General features: G+C 41.5%; 1 protein-coding gene and 1 long non-coding RNA gene across 2 annotated transcripts in view; one reads left to right on the top strand and one right to left on the bottom strand.

The window, feature by feature from the left end:
* grin2da (glutamate receptor, ionotropic, N-methyl D-aspartate 2D, a) overlaps positions 1-25285 on the top strand; it is a 568510-nt gene that overhangs the window by 328134 nt on the left and 215091 nt on the right. The gene's annotated exons all lie outside the window — the stretch shown is intronic.
* LOC117501259 lies at positions 3731-24623 on the bottom strand. The gene is made up of 3 exons (XR_004557985.1): positions 24614-24623; positions 16550-16554; positions 3731-3851 (listed from the first exon to the last, which is right to left on the bottom strand). It is a non-coding gene; the product is annotated as an uncharacterized LOC117501259 (long non-coding RNA).

The following is a 25285-nucleotide window of genomic DNA, read 5'->3' on the forward strand; positions in this document are numbered from 1 at the left end:
TGACTTCAAACACAGTTGTCATGATCTGCCCTGTATCTTGCTTCTTATTTTGGTTTGGTCTCTTGTCTGTGTCCATGTCCCCAGTCTTTGGTCCTCTGTCTTTGATTTTCTGTTTGTTATATTGGCGTCACTATCCCTTTGTGTAATCATTAGTTATATCACCTGTTTGTTTTGTTTTTATCATATGTTGAATTATCTGTTTATTTTACTTTTGCCACTTGGGAATTCCATTGTAGTTTAATCTGAGTCTGTAATTTTGTTGTAGATCTTCTTTCAGTACTTACATTTGTTTTCTGGTTAATTCTTTGTTCTTTCATGTTAGGGCTTCTTTATTTTATGTCTTATTTATTAGAACTTGGGTTTTGTTCATCGGTGGTTTTGGCATTTTGTTTAGATCACGGTGGTTTTCGGTTCACCTTTGAGTTGGGCCCTTTTCACTTTGCTTTTGTCTTACTACACTCTCTTGTCTGGTGTTCAGGGTTTAGTGTGGGTGTGTCCTGTCCCTTCTGTTTGCCACACCCTCCTTCCAGAATGTTCTCCACACCTGTGTCTTGTTTCCCTAATTTCCTCCTGTGTATTTCAACCCTGCCTTATGTTCTCTGCTAGTTCGTTGTGCCTGTCACCCTGTGTTGTAGCCCTCATCCCGGCCTCAGTAACCTTGCTCTCGCTTTGTTTTTGATCCGACCAGCTGTGTATGACCTTGCCTCGTTTTTGTGACCTAGTTTTAACCTCTGCTCCTCTGATTGCTTTGTCTCTCTGTGCCACCAACCCCTGCCTGTTTTTGACCACGCTATTGTCTTGCCCCCACCTGTACCTCTGCTTCACTGACTGTCCACCCGTGTTTCGAACCTCAGCCTGTTTACAAGATAAAGCCTTTTCTTACTCCAGTGCTTGTGTCTGTGAGTCCTGCAGTTGTGTCCAGTCACTTTGTGCCTGTAAGCCTAACGCAGCCTGACAAGTTGTTAATTTCACACCCATTGCCGATGTTGTTTAAGTTATACATGTACTTGCTCTCATCTGTGCACCTGTGGATGTGTTGGTCTTAAAATGAGTTGTGGTCAGGCGCAGTATTGGTGTATTATTGTAAGGATGCAGAAAGTGATTTGTACAATTGACCACAAATGAAGACGTATGTCCTCTGAGTCTGAGCCTCAATACGCCGGTGCTTTTTCTTGGAGTTTGTCGAGTGCAGTGGATGAGTGTTAATGTATATGAAGTTTCTTTTCCATGGACACAGACAGGTAGCGTTCATTGTGAACTGTGTGATGTGCAGAGATGTTTAAATGAAAGTCATATCATCCACAGTGTGTAACATCTGTGTGTGTTTGTGTGTGCACTGTTGTACATGCATGCATGCATGCTTGAGTGTATGCAGGTGTGTGTGTGTGTGTGTGTGTGTGTGCGCACTTTTGTACATGCATGCATGCTTGAGTGTATGCAAGCATGTGCATGTGGTGTGTGCGTGCACTTTCATACATGCATTCATGCTTGCTTGAGTGTATGCGAGTTTGCGTGTGTGTGCACGCGCACTTTCGTACATGCATGCATGCTTGAGTGTATGCAAGTCTGTGTGTGTGTGTGTGTGTGTGTGTGTGCGCGCACGCACGCGCACAGTTGTACGTGCATGCATGCTTGGGTGTATGCAAGCATGTGCATGTGGTGTGTGTGCACTGTGCACATGCATGCTTGAGTGTATGCAATTCTGTGTGTGCGTGTGTGTCTGTGTGCACTGTTGTACATGCATGCATGCTTGAGTATATCCAAGTCTGTGTGTGTGTGCTTGAGTGTATGCAAGCATGTGCATGTGGTGTGTGTACACTTTCGTACATGCATGCTTGCTTGAGTGTATGCAAACCTGTGAATCTAGTGTGTGTGTGTGCACTTTTGTACATGCATGCATGCTTGAGTGTATGCAAGTGTGTGTGTGTGTGTGTGTGTGTGTGTGTGTGTGTGTGTGTGTGTGTGTGTGTGTGTGTGTGTGTGTGTGCGCACTGTTGTACATGCATGCTTGAGTGTATGCTAGCTTGTGTGTGTGTGTGCGTGTGAGCTGCGGCTGTAACACAAGCTGTCATTTGACGAGTGATGGTTTTGAAATCTATAACTTTCCATTCGTACTGACAGAAAACCCCCAAATGTCTTTGATGAATGGAGCAACTCTGTTGCCAACATCATTTCTTTGTTTCAGTGGATGCAAAGCGGGTTTAAGTGCGTGCTCAGCAAATCTCTCCTGAATAATTAATCACAACAAGACAAACTTATCATTAGCAATCCTATGGACTTAATCTTTCTGAGATATTGAGATTGGAAAATGAGATGACGCTCCAGTAGAACACATAAATCACTTGGGATGAAGAGGAGAATATCAGGCCTTATCCTTTCAAGGAACAACACACATGCAGGTGATGTCACACAAGACAACGTACTTGTTCGGGGCGCTTCACTTCTAAATGATCTCCCGTCTTTCTGCTCTCGGAGTGTTCGCCAGTTTAGAAAGACATGAAATGCAGCAGATGGATGACGCAGAAAAGCATGATGGAGAAAAGCTGGAAGAACCAGGAAGGCAGGGAGAAAGCCGTTTGGCATCTGGAGCTGGAGGAGTGTTGAGAGGATGGAGGGATGACAGAGGAGAGGAGGAGCACTTGGGCGATGGTGTTGACAGGAGACGAGGCAGAGATAACGATGATGACGGTGATTTGCCTGTCTGCTTGGAAATCATTTTACAGCTTCCAGTCATCATAACAAAACCACTGAGAAAGAAGTCGATGCTGCTCAGTGCAAAGCAGCAAAAGGACGGCAACGCAACGGAAAATCAACACAGGCTAGACAAAAAGAATCAAATTAAACACAAAAGAAGGCCTTAAATAATCAGTTATTTTTATTTGTCACAGCACACTCATGTCAAAACACAATAAAGGAACATCACTTGACATAAGCAACTTTAATTTGAAACAGTTTACATCTTAAAATCAATAGCATTCCAGCATGTTTTCTGTGTGTTCTGATATTTTGTAGAGCAGTGGTTTTCAAACTGTGGGGCGTGCCCCCCTGAGGGGCGCCAGAGTTCTTCTGGGAGGGTGCAAAAAAAAAAACTGTAAACACTGTTAACCAACAAAAAAAAAAGAGGGGGGGGGGGGGGGCGAGATAAAGAAAACATTGTTAGCTAACATGCCAGGAGCAAAATTGATACATTTTTGGTGCATAAATCTACCAGTGAGAAGACAGTTTGGGGCAACTAAAGAAGAGAAAAGAAGAAAGTAGAGGACAATCTTTGTTTGCTCCGCTCCACAGTGCATCCCCGCGTCAACCGCCTGTGTGCATCAAAGACAGACTCATCTAAACATGAGGTGGGACTAGATGAGGGACTAAATATGTATAAAAGTTTAATTAATATTATTCATCTTAAAATGTGTTAGTTACGTTAAAGATGTTTAAAAACACAGAGATGTTTAAATGTTAAAAAGAACGATATTTAAAATATGACAATAGGTATAAATAGGAGAATAGAATTTTTTTTTAAAACAAATTTAAAATTTTTGAAAAGGGTGTAAAATGTGTGAAAGAATAGAAAGTTCTTTCAAAATATGTTTAAAATGTTTATAAAGGCTGTAAAATGTGTAAATGCATAGATAGTTCCTTAAAAACACGTAAATATATTTAAAATGTGTTAAACATGTAAAAGAATAAAAAGAAACACATGAAGGTGAAATTGTGTTTATGTGTGTAGTGTTGACAGTCTGTGACAACTGTCGAGCTGATTTCCCTCTATGATAGAGTGTAATTTACTCTATTTAGACTGGGATCAAATGCTATCCCAGCAGAGTAAATTTTACTCAGCTAAATTTCCTGTGTACCTCCAACCTTGGCAACATGAAATATGGGGTTCCACAGGAGCCTGTCTTAGGTCCCCTGGTTTTCTCCCTTTATATAGCACCCCTTGACAACATATTGTGGCATTTTGGGATTACCTATCATTGCTATGCTGGTGACACTCAGTTTTACATGATAACTGCTGATGATCTCATACACATAAAGTCCTTAGAGGATTGCCTTGCATCAGTGAAAAGCTGGATGTCCAGCAATTTCTTACTTTTAAACTCGGACAAGACCAAAATGATGGATCTTGGTCCAGTGAGATGTCGGCATCAGTTTGACCAGCTAACACTTTGCCTAAACTCATGTGTCATACATCATACTGACAAAGTGAGGAACTTTGGGGTGATTTTTGAACACATATTGTTCTTTGACCTACACAGTCATGATATTATGAGGTCTGTTTTCTTCCACTTGCAAAATATAGCAAACATTCATCCCATTCTGTCTATGGCTGATTCTGAGACCCTGATTCATGCATTTGTTTCTTCTAGATTGGACGACTGTAATGTTCTATTTTCTGGTTCACTGCAGTCCACCATTAGGGATCTCCATTTGGCTCAGAATGCTGCTGCCAGACTCTTGACAGGAAGCAGAAAGTTTGACCATGATGACACTCATTTTGGTGCCTCTTCACTGCCTTCCTGTTCCTGTGAGATCAGATTTTAAGGTTCTGCTATTAACCTATAAAATTAATCATGGACTAGCATCTCCCTACTTAGCTGACCTAATTAAACCCTACGTACCGGCCCAGGTTCTGCTTTCTCAGGGTGCAGGACTGCTTTGTGGCGGTCACTACTTTAGTGGCCGCCAGGACCCGGCAATTAGCAATAAGGCTCTCACACACAGACACTCATCTTCAACCGCTCAGTCCAATTAAGGGTCGTGGGGGGCTGGAGCCTATCCCTGCAGTCATAGCATGAGCAATAATTAAACCCTACATACCGGCCCAGGCTCTGCATTCTCATGATGCAGGACTACTTTGTGTCCCTAGGGTGAATAAAAGAGATAAAACAGCCAGACTTAAGATGCATTTATTTGCCCTCTTGTATGGACCAGCATACTGGCATAGTATGGAACTATGCTTCCTATCCTTTTAAATTCACTTTGTTTTGGAACACATCTCAACCTCAACTTTATCTAAATTCCGGTCTGTTAGTGAAGCTTATGGCTAGCGGCCGGTGATCACCTTCGTATTTTCTCTCCTTTCCTGTCGATTTACTGCTGATAAATTCTGTGGTTTTTCTGGCTGACTGATGCTGCTGTATTTTCTCTCTGTCCGAGATGCGGAGGGCATAGTATGGGATTGGTATCTGTAGACAGTGGGATGCTGGACTGATGATGAGATGGCATGCCTGAAGTTGAACCTGCAAATGTTGTTTTAATTTCCTGTTTTCCATTCAGCTTTGTAAAACTTTATAAAACCTTGTAACTGTTAGAATGGATGAAGCAGTGGGTCACCCCTCTGAGTCTGGTCTGCTTGAGGTTTCTTCCTCAACATCATCAGAGGGAGTTTTTCCATACCACTGTCTCCTGTGTGCTTGCTGTAGGGGTTTGTAAGGTTAGGTTAAGGTATAGAAAATAAATATATAAAATTATATAAAATTTAATAAATTGAATTGAAATTGTGGTTGAATTTGTACACTATTAAGATTATATTACTACACATTTATATATGTATTGAGATGAGTATTCAGCATTTTTTCCTTACTAATCATGTTGCATTAGCCCTGTTTCTGTTTTCTATCTTAAACATACATGATTTGTGTCCCCAGGATTAGTTATAGTTGCATATCCTCAACAAGCAGGGTTATTTAATGAGACAGCAGCAGCCAATTGGAGGACATGCTGACATCGAACTTGCTAATATGTGCTCAGAGGGGTTGAAAAAGATGCTCAACTTGATTTTGCAATTATTCAAGTGCTTTGCTAATGGTCCTGCCGGTGGTAATGGTCCCTCATGTCTTTCTTTTTCTCATTCACTCTGACTAATTATGTGACAAGAATCCAAACTACAAAACACTCTATATTGACATTGCACCATTTGAATCCAAGCTACAAACCAGTCCATCTTCACGTTGCAGCATTTGAATCCAAGCTACAAACCAGTCCATCTTCACGTTGCACCATTTGAATCCAAGCTACAAACCACTCCGTCTTCATGTTGCACCATTTGAATCAATGCTACAAACCACTCTGTCTTCACATTGCACCATTTGAATCCAAACTACAAACCGCTCTGTCTTTACATTGCACCATTTGAATTCAAAGCTACAAACCGCTCCATATTGACGTTGCACCATTTGAATGGAAGCTACAAACCGCTCCATCTTTACATTGCACCATTTGAATTCAAACTATAAACCACTACATCTTCATGTTACACCATTTGAATCCAAGCTACAAACCGCTCCATACTGACGTTGCACCATTTGAATCGAAGCAACAAACCACTCTGTCTTTACATTGCACCATTTGAATTCAAACTATAAACAACTCCATCTTCACGTTACACCGTTTGAATCCAAGCTACAAACCGCTCCATATTGACATTGCACCATTTGAACTGACGCTACAAACCACTCCGTCTTCACATTGCACCATTTGAATTCAAACTATAAACCGCTCCATCTTCATGTTACACTGTTTGAATCGAAGCTGCAAACCACTCCATCTTCACATTGCACCATTTGAATCCAAACTACAAACCGCTCCATCTTTACATTGCACCATTTGAATCCAAACTACAAACTGCTCCATCTTTACATTGCACCATTTGAATCCAAACTACAAACTGCTCCATCTTTACATTGCACCATTTGAATCCAAGCCACAAACCACTCCGTCTTCACATTGCATCATTTGAATCCAAACTACAAACTGCTCCATTTTTACATTGCACCGTTTGAATCCAAACTACAAACCGCTCCATCTTCACATTGAACCAGTTGAATCCAAACAACAAACAGCTCCATCATTACTTTGCAGCATATGAATCCAAACTACAAACCACTCCTTCTTCACATTGCACCGTTTGAATCCAAACTATAAACCGCTCCATCTTCACATTACACTGTTTGAATCGAAGCTACAAACCACTTCGTCTACACGTTGCACCATTTGAATCCATACTACAAACCGCTCCGTCTTCACGTTGCACTGTTTGAATCGAAGCTACAAACCACTTCGTCTACACGTTGCACCATTTGAATCCATACTACAAACCACTCCGTCTTCACGTTGCACCATTTAAATCCATACTACAAACCGCTCTGTCTTCACGTTGCACCATTTGAATCCAAAGTACAAACCGCTCCGTCTTCAGGTTGCACCATTTGAATCAATGCTACAAACCACTCTGTCTTCACATTGCACCATTTGAATCCATACTACAAACCGTTCCATCTTTATGTTGCACCATTTGAATCCAAACTACAAACCGCTCCGTCTTCACGTTACACTGTTTGAATCGAAGCTTCAAACCACTCCGTCTGCACATTGCACCATTTGAATCCATACTACAAACCGCTCTGTCTGCACATTGCACCATTTGAATCCATACTACAAACCGCTCCGTCTTCACATTACACTGTTTGAATCCAAACTACAAACTGCTCCGTCTTCACGTTACACTGTTTGAATCCAAACTACAAACCGCTCTGTCTTCACGTTACACTGTTTGAATCGAAGCTACAAACCGCTCCGTCTTCATGTTGCACCATTTGAATCCAAACTACAAACCACTGTATCTTTACGTTGCACCATTTGAATCCAAACTACAAACCGCTCCGTCTTCACGTTGCACCATTTGAATCCAAACTACAAACCGCTCTATCTTCACATTGCACCATTTGAATCCAAAGTAAAAACCACTATTAAATAATTAATAAACTAGATTTGTAAAAAAAATGAATATCTTGAATGTATAAACATTAACATGTTTCAAGCATGGACACATAAACATTAAAGTATTTTTTTATTGCACTTTGATTTTGTACAATGTGTAAAATATTTCATTCATACCATTTGATTTGTTTATTTAATAATTATTAACTTCATTCCTGAACTGACTGATTCAGTCATTCAGTTTATCCGGTGATTCTCCAGAAACTTGCCCCATCTCTCCCGTTTATACCCACTCATTCATCCACTTCACTCATTCATTCATTTCTCTCTTCTATTAAAACAGCCACTCCTCCTCTTTTATTTTAACGAGTGCTCCCACCATCCTTCAAACCATCTGCTCACTGCCTTCTTCTGCCCATCTTTGTCTCCCATCTCGGCTCCTCCGGGATGCGACGGTCACAAAGGCATCTGATGCATCATTTTGCATGTAAATTGGATAATTGGATTTGGGGGATAATGCACAGCGGCCGACAGGAGGAATGAAAGCAATAAGGAAGGAAAGAGGGAGAGAAAAAAATGACACAGGGCCCGAAAGTGGAGGCATGAAAGTGTATGTAAAATTCAGATGTATGAGGTTTTACTCCACGGATCATGTGGTGGCACACAAACTAGAACAGTGGTGGCCAACCTTGGGGGGGAGGCATTATGGATTTCAGTATTTGGAACATCCCACAAATAATCCCAGATCTGTTATGTTTGGCTATTGGAGATCAGCAGCATTTGCAGCTGTCATTATCTGTGGTTAGCATAACCTACAATTAACATCAACCAGTGGTGGGCACAGTTCTACTAATCCGCTAATTAGCAAAGCTAACTTTTTTGTTAGCAGATTAGCTTTTCAGATCATTTTAAAAACCATCAGTGGACCACTTAGCTTCCACTAAATTTGGCTAACTTTTTTTTTCCTGGCAGAGTAAATCATACATTTTATTGCTTACCTGTTGCGTGTCTTGCAATAGTCAGACAGCTGTGAGGTCAGTCCTTACACAACAGAAGAAAGCGAATCAAGCCACTTGCTGTTGCCCCAGAGAAAGAAGTCATTTACTTTCAAAATGCAAAAAGATGGTCAGTGTGGAGGAGACATGAAGCGCAACACACTTTTCAGTTATGGTTTACTCATAAACAACTAATTCTGGACTGTTATTGATATTAACGGTACCGCTATCATTTTTACAGAGACAAAAATATCACACATATGACATATCTTTTAAAGGAATGCACTAAATTCTGAAGGTTTGTGCATTTAACAGACACATGTGCCAAATGCCATTATGGGAAAAATGAGTCACTGTTGCCGGTTTATTAAAACCAACACACATATTACTGTAACGTGTGTGTTGGGTTTTACGTATAAATGTGTATTTGAAAAATGAAATATTGCCCCCATGTGGCTGTGTCTGGTAGTGTTTTAATGTAGTATTAACAAATTGTCTTCTGCTGAGGGAAGACTTAGTTCACAGCCGTCTGACTACGTAAGACAGAAGCTCTGGCTCATTGATCATTTTTGGGTTTCTGACCACTTTTGATTTTACTCAGAAGCCTCGGTGGTGCTTAAACTCGAAACTGGTAGCCAACAGTACTAAAAGTTAGCAATTAGCAGTAACTTCTGCTGAAGGTTTATCAGTTTCGCGTTATAAAAGATAGCTTTTCAGTTAGAGGATTAGTGGTTATCGAGGAGATTCAATTAATTCACTTGATTCAATTAAATCAATCAATCAATGAAGACATCTTGAGGCCTACCAAGATCAGTAAGGACTGTCTCCCATTACCGATTTTTTGGGCCCAACTTTATTATGATTTCAAAATTGATGGCGCTCAGCAACCAAGTACTTAAGAGTCTAGTGGTTGCATTAACCAGTTGCCCAAGCAATCAAGTGTTAAATGTCATGGACTCGTGAAGTGGAACACAACTGGGATCATTAAAGTCATATGACAGATGTATTCCTTAGGAGCATCCCACAAAGGTCCACACAGTTCCCCAGAGTCCTCTAAATGTTGGCACCTGGTGCCGGACCCCCAACAGTCTCCCTGCCTCTGTTGTAGCCATCAACCATTAAATCTGATTCCCATTTTTGGTATCACAATTTATTCAGTCACCTTTTTAAACATGTTTATTTTTTCTTCCAGATTGCTCACAATGTTCTTTTGTTATTGTTCTTTGTTTCTTTGCCAAAATCATAGACAACGGGTACCAAAAATCAGTAATGGGAGACAGAAATGCCAGTCAATTAATCGCTTCCAGGATGTTAAACCTGCTATTTGTAACAGCTACTCCATCACCATAGAACTTGTGGGTCATGGTGGGAGGATGTGCCAATGCCACATGTCACCACATCCACCACACTATGGATCCACCGTGGGTTCTGGATGGCAACCATCCAGGCACACAATGGCCCATCCCCACCTCTTAAAAGTAACCATCTATCTACTACAGCCAGGTGATTTGTGGGTGTGTCCTTGGCCTTCTTGAGTTGTGGGGTCGTCAACACTGAGGCACCTGTAGTCCTGTCTCAGGACTTTAGAAGAAATAAAACTTAGCAAGACAAGCACGACCACAATACTCCTCTCAGCTTCACCAGGATTATCCAGATGGATGGACAGATGCTGAAATGACCCAGCGCTGGGTCAGCTGCAGAAGTTGCTGAAGGACATTTGTCGCATTTGTGGCATCAACAGACCATCAAATCTCATATTTGTTATTTTCTTTCAACTGTAATAAACTTCTAATAACTGAAGTATGTCCTGTATCCTTGACCCCCAGCATGCTCTTCTTTATATCGCTCATATAAGGACATGACTTTGGCCCGGAAATGCTTGCTTCCTGCCACAGACGAGTAGACCTCCTCGTGCTGTTTCACCGTTAAACTGCGTCTTTGCAAAATCTGTATCATGGCAGGAAAACACAGTTGTCTTTGCAGTCATGCTCACTTGACAAAATGTCATGCTGTGCGCAGCTGAGTCAGACCCGCCTCTGCAGGAAGGTGCCATGAACAGTCGCTTTGCACGATGTGTTTAATCCGAGAGCCGAAATTTCAACCTGATGTGCAGTCGACTCGCAACGTTCCAGCCAAATTATCGGCTGTCAGTAAGCGAGCAGACATTCTCGAAGCTCTCTACGCAGGTTAGCATCACTGATTGCTCTCAGCATTCCCGATCAGTGCTAATGAAGGCACTTGTATCACCATGATGGTAAGAGTGAAGTGCTCGTGTCTTTGTGTGCGTGTGCGGACGTGCTTGTTTCGTGCATGTGTCGAATACATGAGCTGTCACTTGTGCTGATAAACATGCAAATGGAGCTGTGAAAGGAACATTAAATTCCTCCTGGTGTGGTTTAATGTTGAAAAGTGGCTGCCGCTCCTCGTCTTCTTCATCATCTGGAACCACATCCTGATTCTCAGCTCCTCTTTCTGCTTTTGCTTTTGTAAATCGAACCTGTAACACTGCCGGCTCCATCGAGCTGTTAAAGGCATTTGAGTTTTAAAATACTCCGTTCTTGTTCCATAATTACTCCAATGAAACTTAAATGGACGGCACATCAGTGCAGTTTCAGTGTATGATCTAGGCATGGGCCTGTATGAGATTTGGACAGTATGATAACCGTGTGGAAAAAACACCGTGGCTTCAGGGTATTATGTATAGCTTTAACCCTCTGGGGTCCGAGGGAATTTTTTGGACAGTAAACTCGCCTGGCATAAATGTTTTATTATTGTTGTTAACAGCTCTCCCTGCATCCCACAATCAAGTTTTATGCCTTTTTTTTTCAGGACAACCTGTGCTTTCAGAATATATTTGTTGTTGTTGTGTTTTAAGTGTAATAAAGGTTTACAATCAAAAATAGGCAAGGAAAAAGTAAAGCGAAAAAATAATTTTCCACACACATTTATTCAAAACACACAGCAAACTATAATAAACTGTTTTGACACTTTATAAAGGTAATTTGAGGTCTCGTGTGAAAGACTGTACAACAAAAAAGATCAAACAATAAACACAAATGCACATTTTGAACAATATAGGCAAAATGGTCTATGCAGTTTGTTGTCCATTGATATGGTAAACAGTGCTTTACGCCGAGAAAGCAACAGAGTTATCCAGTAACATTCACATGCAAACTAGTGGAGCAATCCTGATAGTTACACACTCTTTGTTTGAGCACGTGAGATTGTCATCAGAGGCTCTCCGTCTGCTCCTGCTTTCACTTTCGTTGTGCGTAATGGCACAGGGAGCATTGGAATAGTATGTACTCACTGGAGCATCCAGGGGGCTATTCAAACGGGCCAACTAGTAACATGTCACTCCTGAAAACGATCTTTGGCTTTTCACGTGAGGTAAATCTGCCCTATGATTGGATTTTGGAAAACCATGTGACGGGGAACCAGTTCCGATTGGACACTCACATTGCGCACATCGTCATACAGCTTCTATGAGGAGTACAAAGATGGCCGACGGCTGGCTCGAAAGTCCACGGAGTTAACTTTTCAGCAAAAAAAAGGGGTAAGTTTCTATCTCATATCATTAAAAAGTTATTTATAATTTAGTAAAGCTTGGTCTTAGCCGTCATATACGACAGTGTCGGCCCCAGAGGGTTAAAATGTGCTTTAACAACATTATGGCTATTTGCATATGAACCACGCATGATTCAGGCACACTAATTGATGCAATGTCAACCGCTACGAGCACTATACCACTGATAACTTTAGAGAAAATACCAAAATAATAGTCACTCTTTTAGACATGTAGCATCTGCCCTGTGGGAAACATGACTTACTTGCTTAGGGAGAAACGTGGCTGGAATAAGGTCCGGAATTCTGGATGCTCAATACTTGACCCAGCTTCACCAACAAAGTGCTTGGAATAGATGTGTTTGTCCTTCTTGACATGTTTGTGGGGTAAAATTGGTCGACCACAAGCATGACTCGATTCCACCCCTTTTACTTCTCAGTGGTTTCAAAGATGGGATAAAGTTTACTCCTTCCATGTAATCCTTTGTGGGTATCATCTTGAATCGCTCCGAGTCGGAATCCAGTTTGAAGGGCTATTCCGTAGAAAATAAAACAAAAAAGCCGGCAACTTTTTCTGTTAAATCGGTAGTTAAAGTAATCCCATACAGCCGACTCGGTCCTTTTAGACTGAGAGAAAAGTTCACCGCAGGCTTCACCTCCTTCAGCCATGATGCAGAGCTAGCTAACGTCAGCTACCTGTTTATAAACAGAGACAGAGGTGCGTGCCAGGGGAAAGGGCAGCAGGACCGCCTCCGCTCTGCCTGTCAAGAATTCTCATAACCCGCGCATACCATAGGGACGGTATAACGGAAGATTTTAGTGGTTTTGATACCATGGCTTTTTCATACGGCAGTATACCGTGAAACTAGTTATCGGCCCATGTCTAGTTTGACTTTTGGCATGCATGACAGCAGCACTGCATGAGATGAGCAGGGATCCATACGGTAAAGCTAGTGTGTTGGATTTAGGGCCATTTATTAGCAGAAATAACATTCCCAACAATCTGTTGACTACAGTTTAATTACCTGCAATAATGAATGATATAGTTTAAAGTAGCTTATAGGTTCCCTGCCATGGAGACCACTGTGTTGTGCCACCACGTTGCAACACCATGTTGAAACAGTTGCCCAAATGGAATGTACAACGGGTGATTGAGAAGTTTTGAGCATGACCCAGAAAAAGTAGTGCTTGGTTCTCTATCTTTTTGCATTCTGAGAAGCCAACATTTCTCAAGAATGTGTAAGGTTTTGACTCACTGGGTGCGGTGTTGAGAAATGTTAGTTTGGGTCAGGGTTCTGGGTCAGGCTCAAAACTTCTCAGCCCTCGTACAAATCTGTCTTTTACATTTTGCCACAGACCCAGAAAACTGCAATAAAATGAAGAGTAATCTGTGGTTGCTCCCTTTTACACTGGCTGTTTGTGCAGGCTAAAAAGTTTGAGAAGCCTCATTTTTAGTACTTTGGACCAACAGCTATAGAACTCCAGATACATACGTACATGGTCCACCATCCAGTGGTTTTCTGGCAAGACAGTGAGTTCTTCTGAAATTTGGTACAGACAATCATATGGGGGATGTCTGGTCATGTAAGTTGGACTTTCTAACTGAAATCCTGTGGGCTCCGAAGGGGGGGCGGGGGAGCCATTTTTCATGCTGTTTGATTTATTGAACAAAAATTGTTCAAGAACTTTTCAGTATTTCACAGATTCTTTGGGACGCTGCCCACAGACAAAAAAATCTAATTGTTCTTGAATCATTCTAGAGGCCCCCAAAGCCCAGCAAAAAGGCAAATAATGCCATTTACTATTTGATTTATTGCCAAAAGGTGTTGTGAACCCCCTCCCCATAGACCCATCACTGAAAGTAGGTTCAAGAGAATACACCAACCAAAGGATGAGGGCTTGTTTCAAGTACAAGGGCCGACTGAGAAGTTATGAGCCTGACCAAGAAAAAGTAAGGCATGGTTCTCCATTTTTTTTGCATTCTGACAAACCAGAATTTCTTGAGAATGTGTGAAGTTTTGACTCACTGGGTGCAATGTTGAGAAATGTTGGTTTTTCAGAATGTAAATAGGGAGAACGACAGCAATCCGAAATTTCTGTCATCCGTCAGTCGGAATCCGGATCACCTCCACAATGCAGTGGAGTCTTCCATGCCCTAATATCTATCTGTGGTGCAAATTTGTTGAGAATCTGTGAAGTAATTTTGACGTAATCCTTAAAGGTCTATATAAAGTGAAATCTTGATCCAGAATCCAAATCTGGATCCTGATCACTTCCAGAATTCAGTAGAATCTTCCATGCCCTAATATCTATTTGTGGTGCAAATCTGGTGATAATCCGTTCAGTAATTTTGACATAATCCTTAAAAAGCCTGTATAATGTGAAATCTTGATCCAGAATCCAGATCCAGGTCCTGATCACCTCCAGAATCCAGTGGAATCTTCCATGCCCTAATATCTATTTGTGGTGCAAATCTAGTGAGAATCCGTTAAGTGATTTTGATGTAATCCTTAAAAGCCTGTATAAAGTGAAATCTTGATCCAGAATCCAGAACCAGGTCCTGATCACTTCCAGAATCCATTGGAATCTTCCATGCCCTAATATCTATTTGTGGTGCAAATCTGGTGATAATCCGTTCAGTAATTTTGACGTAATCCTTAAAAGCCTGTATAAAGTGAAATCTTGATCCAGAATCCAAATCCAGATCCTGATCACCTCCAGAATCCAGTAGAGTCTTCCATGCTCTAATATCTATTTGTGGTGCAAATCTGGTGAGAATCCGTTAAGTAATTTTGCCGTAATGCCTGTATAAAGTGAAATTTTGATTCAGAATCCGGATCGGGATCGGGATCACCTCCAACATTTTATGGACTTGCCCATGGCCTAATATCAAATATCTGTGTTGAAAATTTCATCAAAATCCGTGCTTTAGTTTTGACGTAATCCTGCTCACAGACAGACAAATAAATAAACGCCAATGATTTTAGTATGTCCTTGGCAGACGTAACAATGACTTACTTTTTCTGTATCAGGCTCAAAACTTCTCAGTTGCCCCTTGTACTTCATCCTATCAAACAAAGACATCAATGAAAGCTCTCGATGATGTTTCAGTGGTTTCAGTGACAGTATTAAAAGCCACATATACCGTCTAATCTGGCTGGCAATAAACAGCAAGCTCTTTGGGATCCATCTTATACCCCGTCTTCTGTGCGTGTCCGATACAGAAGACGATGCCGACCAAGTCAGCAAGCGGCCGACACGGCACTTACGAGGTCTATTAGAAAAGTATCCGACCTTATAATTTTTTTCAAAAACCATATGGATTTGAATCACGTGTGATTGCGTCAGCCAAGCTTGAACCTTCGTGCGCATGCGTGAGTTTTTTCACGCCTGTCGGTTGCGTCATTCGCCTGTGAGCAGGCTTGAGGAGTGGTTCACCCCTCTCGTCGTTTTTTTCATTGTTTAGGAATGGCTCAGAGACTGCTGCTTTGCTTGATCAAAATTTTTTCAGAAACTGTGAGGGACATCAAAGTGGACACCATTCGAGAAATTCAGATGGTTTTTGGTGAAAATGTTATGGGCTTCAGAGATTACGGAGTGTTACTGTCGCTTTAAGGACAGCCCAGAGCGACTGGTGGTGCGCCGCGCTCCGAAGCCGCCATCGACAGGCTGAGCGACCATTTCATTTCTAAATGGATGGCTGTATGGATCCGTGACCATCGTGTGCAGTTTCTCTGGTTATCACAGGAGCTGGACATCGACCATTTTCCGGCAGATTTCACTTTTAACAAGAGATTTTGTCATAGAAAGCCGAGCGGAGGCTTCGCACGTCATGATCGATTCGCTACTGGAGCGAGACAAAACCACCTGTGTTTTGGTCTCACAGGACAGCTTTGAGATGGCGTTCAGACAGCTGTCAGTGGCTTTTCCATCGAGTGATTATCTGAGAAATTGTGGATGTGCCTGGACATGCCAGAACATGTCCTGTGAGGCGTCATCACGGCGTTGCTTTGCGCCATGCGGCACTGCCGTGACGCGCGGAATTCTTCCGCACGTCTGTCTGAATGTGCTGAAAAAGTGCTGATGTCCACGTCTTTTCACAATTCCTGTGCTAGCCAGATGACATCCCGGATAAAACACAGCATCCAGTTTGGAAATGAAAGGCACATTCCACTGTTACAGGAGTTTTTGTCATGTAAAGAGGAGCGGAGGCTTCGCGCATCACGGTGGTGCCGCATGGCGCAAAGCAACGCCATGATGAAGCCTCACAGGACATGTTCTGGCATGTCCAGGCACATCCACAATTTCTCGGATAATCACTCGATGGAAAAACCACCGACAGCTGTCTGAACGCCATCTCAAAGCCGTCCTGTGAGACCAAAACAGAGGTGGTTTTGTCTCGCTCCAGTAGCGAATCCATCGTGACGCGCGAAGCCTCCGCTCGGCTTTCCATGACAAAATCTCTTGTTAAAAGTGAAATCTGCCGGAAAATGGTTGATGTCCAGCTCTTGTGATAACCAGAGAAATTGCACACGATGGTCACGGATCCATACAGCCATCCGTTTAGAAATGAAATGGTCGCTCAGCCTGTCGATGGCGGCTTCGGAGCGCGGCGCACCACCAGTCGCTCTGGGCCATCCTTAAAGCGACAGTAACACTCCATAATCTCTTTGAAGCCCATAAAATTTTCACCAAAAACCATCTGAATTTCTCGAATGGTGTCCACTTTGATGTCCCTCACAGTTTCTGAAAAAAGTTTGATCAAGCAAAGCGGCAGTCTCTGAGCCATTCCTAAACAATGAAAAAAACGACGAGAGGGGTGGACCACTCCTCACTCAAGGCCTGCTCACAGGCGAATGACGCAACCGACAGGCGTGAAAAAACTCACGCATGCGCACGAAGGTTCAAGCTTGGCTGACGCAATCACACGTGATTTAAATCCATATGGTTTTTGAAAAAAATAATAAGGTTGGATACTTTTCTAATAGACCTTATATTTTGAAAATGAAGCTACACACAAAAACTGGTTAACTGCAAACCACCTCATCACCAATGACAAATACTATATCTACTTTTTCAAACTGTAATTGCAGTTTAACTTTACTTACTTTGCTTGCAACGTTAAACTTTTTCCATCAATTCCTCCCTCACATTTTTTTTATTCCCCATTTTCTTGTCTTCATAAAGGCTTCTGTTTCATCTCTGCATCTCGTCCGTGTTCATTAATACCATATTACTCTGAAAGGCTACGGCCTTGTTGTGGCTCAGCTTTCAACCGTGCACGGCGTTAATGAAAACATGTGTAATGTCAAGCAGCACATTGCCGGCTCTGCTGGGAGCGCGCAGAGGCTGAATAGAAGAGTAAAAAGAGAAATTCATGCAGGGAGGAAAGAGAAAAGGCAGAGGAGCAAAATCGTCTGACATCAGAGCGCGAAAGGCGGCAGAGGAACAAGGAAAAAAATGAGTGTTAGAAAGAGAATTTGAAGGTGAGAAATTAACAGAGCAGCACATTAAAGTGATGCTCTTTCGCCCACGCCGACCATTCAAAGCTCTGACCGCATGAATTATTCTATATTTGTCAGCAGGATTTTTTTTTTAACTTCATCCATCATCTACTCTTCAGTCCAAAGGATGAGATAATGATTTTCGCCCACAGAGTGATGCTGCGTTCATCCACCTCAACATCTGTTGTTGAACTTTCAAGTTTTTTCTTCTTTTAATTCTCACTTTAGCTCCTGAAGTGAAGCGTGCCCTTTTTAAGTTGGAGACGGTTTGAGTCAGCAGTGACTGACTTCAGTTCATTGTCGTTCCTGCTCGTAGAAGAAACAACTTCATGACGCAGCAACTCAGAAAATCATTGGAAAAAATGATTTGTGCAGTGAAAAGAATAAACACATTTTTCATCATACCCCCGTCACACATAGCCAGAATTATGCAGAATGGCAACAGAATGATGAATTGGCGCACATCTGAAAAGTGGCCCAGAGTTGATGCACATGTTCAAAACCCTCTGGGTGCCGTGGAGATGGGACACCTATCCGACGGCGGTCTGAGTACCATCTGACCGCAATTTACATATTCTGAAGGCAGCATAAACAGGACCCGAAATGATTTGAGTGCGTATAAGAACCTTGAGATGGATCGTGCATGGCAAATCCTGCTGGCATGACCTACACATGCCACGTATCCACTTATAATGTCTACCTCAAATGCCCCCCGGAGCGCAAAGGAACTGTTGATTGTTGATATCTATGTGGCACGTAGCCATCTAAGTGCACAGGATGTGAACAAACTGAAAACACCGTGTCCACTGCAGGTTAATGACAGCTGTGAATAATAGACCTTACAGTACAGATAATATTCCTCCCCATGGGTAAATATTGTCTCCATCATAACTGTATATAACACAGGCAGCTCTGCCTCTCCGTGGTGTGCAGTAATGAGATATGACATGGAACTGTTGTACCGCAACAGCAACAGCAGTCCAGGAGTGTTTCATAGCGCGGACGTGGACATGTAGCTGGACCTTCGGGGCCTGTGGTTAAAATCCTCTCACCCAAAATAAAGAAAATACATCCCATGTGTTAATCTAACCGTCACGGTGTCCAGAGTTGCGTTGTGCTCCTGAAGTGAGCAAAAAAGAAATTAAAGTTCGCTGGAAATGCTCCATCTGATGCAGGGGACAGCATGGCACACTGCGAACAAAGTTTCAGCGAAGCTGTCCAGTGGTACTAAGCACGCACGCCCCATCCCAGCTCATGCACCGTTATGCATTCACACACACGCACACATACACACAGAGACACACGGCTGAGTGATAACTGCAGACCCACACCCCGTGAGGTACACAGTGCTCCAGTCCCGTTTCGACATCGGGCAGTCTGCAGTGCCTTTTATGGCCGTCTGACAGCAGTCTGTGTCATCTACCTGTGCTTTGAATGCCATGATGCAGGTGTGGACGAGGTGATCTGGATATGTTCCGACACGGCTGACCACGCCTCTTTTCCTCCCGACTGCGTTGGAATATGGCAATATTTGCCGTGTTGGACATGGTTCATGGGGGCTTGAGAGATGAGATGTACTTTATTGATCTCACAGTGGAGAAATTATGTTTACACTCCAGTTGTCTCAGACAGCAATTAGTCCACAATTATTACTTGTTTACCATAATAATGGCACACATCAGAATTAAAGACAGCACATACACATTTGACATTGTTTATGTGCACTAAGTTTGAAGACGTCCATTATCCGAATTGAGGCAAGTGGGTGAAGGCCACACAACAACCCTGAGATGCGCCACCCCAAGCTTCAAGCTGGTACCTTCGTCTCAGCAGCTAACCCTCCACAAACCCATTGATGCAACTTCATACAGTAACGCACTGCACATCGTTTATTTTCTGGACAAAAAGGAACACTTTATTTCAGATTCTTTTGGGTCTGTACAGTCAAAAAAATGACTCATTGGATGAACTCAATTCAATTATGTGCAGGATTTCCGTCTAATAAATATGTGTAGCACCAACTCAAAAAAGCACCTTTTATGTAAGATAATTTAATTTAGTTGGGACTACACATATTTATTTGATGGGAATCCAAACCAATGAGTCAGTTTTTGAGTGTACTTAGTCACTGACTGGATCCCTTGACTGGAATATTGATGTCATCTGATGTCACAATACTCCACTGCACTCAAAAAAAAAAAAAAAAACTGATGCATTGGATGAGCTTAATTCAATTATGAACAGAATTCCCTTCTAACAAATATATGTAGCGCCAATTCAAATAAAGCACACCCATGCAAGATAATGTAACTCAGTTGTGTTGGGACTTCATATATTTATTAGATGGAAATCTGATCCAGTGAGTCAGTTTTTGGGTGCATCACTCAAACATATGACTCAGTGGATTAACTCAGTTCAATTATGTGCAGGATTTCCATCTAATAAATATGTGAAGCTCCAACTCAAATAAAGCACACTCATGCATGATAATTTAATTTATTTAGGTGGGACTACATATATTTTTTAGATGCAAATCCTGCCCATAGTTGAATTGAGTTCATCCAATGAGTCATCTGTTTGAGTGATACACCCAAAAAACTGACTAACGGGATTAGATTTCCATTTAAAAAAAACATGAACGTATGAGTATTGTCAAAGGAACAAACAAGTACAGGACAAAACCGCAAACAAACATGCAACCACTAAGAAAGCTCTCCGACTGATGTCTGCTCAAAGTTTTCAGCATGCACAAAACTTTTCGATGGACTTGCCAGACATCAGCTGGCAAGAAATGTATTTAGCAAATGAGAAAAGGACTTGTAAAGAAATAAAATGGACACAAACGGATATGAAAATTTTGTGTAAGTTATTCATATGTTTCCTCAATCCCTCTTGGTGTGACAGACACTTTAAATACCAAATTGATTTTCTGCAGCCTCATACAGAAAACGCCTTAAAGGCATTGTGTTGGGTTCCTGAGGACACATCTCAGACCAGTCGGCTCTCCCAGGCTCTTGTTAGAGGATTCTGTTGGGTCCGCCTCTTTATAAAACGATCAGGATGAAGCAGTGCACGATGTTTTATCAGTCATATCTGCTGTCTCATCAAAACCGAGCAATAATAGATGGAGAACAAATGCAGACAAATCCCAGATTTGCATTATGTGATGAGGAAAACTGCTCATCATTCACAATAAGCCATCTTCATCATATTCACTCCTTATTGCTCTTTTTCCTCCTCTCACCATCTATGTTTAGTTTTGAAGATGTTGTCATGGTTACACTGACATATTGACAAACTGTTTTGGTGCCAAAAATGGGTTCACCAAACTCTTTGTCTCACAAAAATACACTCAAAAATTAAATTAAATTAAATTATTACACTAAATTAAATTAAATTATCTTGCATGGATGCTCTTTTTTTTTTTTGAGTTGGGGCTACATATATTTATTAGATGGAAATCCTGCACATAACTGAATTGAGTTCATCCAATGAGTCATTTGTAAGTGTAGTGTAATATATGAAGGAAATTGTATATTTATGTAAATAAATGAAAAATAAAATCACTCGTCTGAGAGAGAGAGAGAGAGAGACTATGAGGCAAAGAATCTACAACAGGGATTGAACCTAGAGGTGACACTCTGTCATTAAAGGAAATGGTCAAAGGAAGTCTTTGTCACTTTCCACTTTGCATTTTTGAAACATGAGTTGAACACGCTATGCGCATCCATCGATTTCAGAGGATTAATATCTCCCACAGTCATATCTGAGCATTGATTTCTAAATGAAGACTACAACCCTGTCTGTGGCCTCCATAACGGACACTCTCCATCACTTGGATGGGACTTGAGGTTCCGTCAATGAAAATTATGATGTACAACAACCCTGATGGAGTCTAGCAACCATAGAGGTGTTGGACTTTCTTACAAGTCTATGAGCACAGCTTTCATGACAGCAATAAAGATCAAATAGATCTGTCACGTATTACCCCTGCAGGACACCTCCAGGGATGAAGCTGTTTGTAAAAAAAAAAAAAAACAATGTAAAAAAAAATAACAAATCAGCAAAAGGTAAAAGTTGGGATGATATGGCAAATGTAATCAGAATCAGAACTGAATTTATTGCCAAATAAGTTCTCCCATACAAGGAATTTGATCTGTTGTCTTCAGTGCATAAACAACAATAAAAGGAAAAGGCAAAATACTAAAGGAGTAAATTTTTTATTGTAGATGTCATGAACCCATGATATTTCATGTTTGGTCATCTTCATTTCATTTGTTAATATGTTAATATTTGTGAATGTATTAATATTCCATACCTACATTTAAGGCCCGTTTCAAATTCCAAAAAAGTTGGGATGGGAACAATTTATTCAATAAATAAAGCTGACCATGTGTGCGTGCGTGTGTGTGTGTTTGCTATGCTTGGCCATAGTAATTAAGCAATCAACAACAAACTTTCTATGGTGACTTGGGGTACCAAGGGGGAGGTCAATGGGGCCCTTTGGTTGAAAGCATACATGTGCAAACACACACACACACCGTCAGTCTTCTATGTTATTTCATGACCCGCTCACTGGAGTCCTTATTTTCGCAGTTCATGTGGTACTCAGGTCACGGAGCAAGCATCACACTTTATCTACATAGTAGTGGCTGGCTAGGGTGCACTTAAATACAATCCGAACGGGCCAGTGTGCACCACATATGAGTTAAGGGTTTTTTTTTCCCAATTAAAATGTACCTGCTGTGTACGGCATGCCACGACATTGCAGTGATATGACATGCTATCACCTTTTATCATCATTTAGTCTCATGAATGTCACAAATTGCTTGATGAAAATTAATGACAACATACACACAATGCAATGCAACTTACTACACCTGAAGTAAAATGACATGAAATATACAATGACATGGCTAAAATTCTTCTCTATTACCCGTGTGTAACAGCTAGTTCAATATATAAGCATTAACCCTCTGGGGTCCGAGGGCATTTTTTGGACAGTTCACTCGCCTGGCATAAATGTTTTATTATTGATGTTAACAGCTCTCCCTACATCCCACAATCAAGTTTTGTGTCTCTTTTTTTCAGGTCAAACAGTGCTTTCAGAATATATATGTTTTTGTTGTGTTTTATAAGTGTAATAAAGGTTTACAATCAAAAATAGGCAAGGAAAAAATAAAGCAAAAAATAATTTTCCACACACATTTATTCAAAACACACAGCAAACTATAATAAAGAACTGTTTTGGCACTTTCTAAAGGTAATTTGAGGTCTTGTGTGAAAGACTGTACAACAAAAAGGTTCAAACAATAAACACAAATGCGCATTTTGAACAGTATATACAAAATGGTCTATGCATTGTCCATTGATATGGTAAACAGTGCTTTACGTAGAGAAGGCAACAGAGTTATCCAGTAACACATGCAAACTAGTGGAGCAATCCTGATAGTTACACACTCTTTATTTGAGCACGTGAGATTGTCATCAGAGGGTCTCCGTGTGCTCCTGCTTTCACTTTCACTGTGCGTAATGGCGCAGGGTGCACTGAGTATGTACTAATAGTATGTACTCATTGGAGCACCCAGGGGGCTATTCAAATGGGCCAACTAGTAACATATCACTCCTGAAAATGATCTTTGGCTTTTCACGTGAGGTAAATCTGCCCTATGATTGGATTTTGGAAAACCATGTGACGGTGAACCAATTCTGATTGGACACTCACATTGCGCACGTCATCACACAGCTTCTATGAGGAGTACAAAGATGGCAGATGGCTGGCTCGAAAGTCCGCAGAGTTAATTTTTCAGTAAAAAGTAAGTTTCTATCTCATATCATTCAAAAGTTATTTATAATTTAGTAAAGCTTGGTCTTAGCTGTCATATACACCGGCGTCAGCCCCAGAGGGTTAAATCAATACTTTTACAGCCAGTTTTCTTGAGACAATTGGGGGTTGAATACATGAAAATTGCAAAGTCTAAATATCTCTCAGACTTAATTTGCATCAATCATTAAAAAACACAAACAGTTTGGCACTGTGTGTTAAATCTGTGCTAGGTAGGCTGTGCTAGAAAGAGAAGTATGAGGAAAGCCACCAGGATATCTAGACACCCAGACCGCACTGAAGGAGATATCGGCTGCTGTGGCTGTGATTAGAGAAACTGTGCAGAGTACAACTTCAGCCTTTTGCATCTGCAGTTCCTCAGCTTCATGATGAACGGGCGCAAAGAATGATTTATTTAAAAAGGACACATGAAATCTCATCTGTAGTTTGCCGGAAGACACATGAGAAACCCAATCCTGGATTTGATCTGTTTTTGAAGCCCTTTGAATTGGGGGTGCTGTGTAAATGTTTTATTTATAATTAATACTAGGTGAGTTACCCGTCCTACGTACGGGTAATAGAGAAGAATTTAGCCATGTCACTGTATATTTCATGTTACTTTAGTTAAGGGCCCGGTCCCGCTGGCATTCAGGAAGAGTTGCACATGAAATGCACATGAACGTGGTGTATAATCGCTAAACATCTGCAATATACGTGAAACGTGTTTATGAGTCGGCCGACATCCGCACACGTCCGCGATCATCCGCACAGACACATAGGTCCGTTGCCAGGATTTTAGAGCTGCACAAATTTTGGATGCGGATGACATCCGCCTTACATACGCAATACATACTCAATCTATGCGCTGTTTATCCGCCGTTATCCCCTGATATCCACAACTGATGGGGTATTGCAGCTTGGCAGCGGACTGGGACAGTGTGTAAAACGGATATATAGCGTGCCTATCACGTCCACATCAGAAACTAAAATAAGTTGTGGTGAATGCATACAGAGTGGCCACAAATAAAGCGTTTTTATTACGTCTGCTGTGCATCTGATTTACAGACAATTTGCGAATGCATAGCAAACAGAAATCGACATACCTCCTAGTCATTGCCAGTCCAGCTGTGGAGACATACAGATGTAGTTATGGATCCCCAAAGACGTAGTGTGATAGCTGCTGCCATCCAACAACATACCAATCAAAGTGTCCAAGTCCAGCAGTTGCTCCAGAGGCTGTGGTGTTAGTGTGAATAGTGATGCCAACAGGCCAGAGTGCGTTTCTGCTGACCACAATGCAGACGCCATGCATGCGCATTACAACCGCTGTTACCGCCACACGTGCGTGATGCATTCACAATGCATGCGTTATACATCTGTGATTGTTCGTCATATATTCACTATACATTATTAATATATGTGTAATGCATACATTTGTCATTTTTGGCCAATTTTGTTGCGGATGACAGTGAACGCCCATAATTTATATACTCAATTCATGCGCAATTAATCCTCTCCCCAGTTGGACCGGTTCCTAAGGTGAAGTAAGCTGCATTGCATTGTGTGTGTGTTGTCATCATTAATTTTCATAGCACAATTTGTGACATTCATGAGACTCAAGTGAATGATGATAAAAGGTGATAGCATGTCATATTACACAGCAGGTACGTTTTAATTGAAAA

This window comes from Thalassophryne amazonica, chromosome 20 (assembly GCF_902500255.1).
Source record: "Thalassophryne amazonica chromosome 20, fThaAma1.1, whole genome shotgun sequence".
NCBI lineage: Eukaryota > Metazoa > Chordata > Actinopteri > Batrachoidiformes > Batrachoididae > Thalassophryne > Thalassophryne amazonica.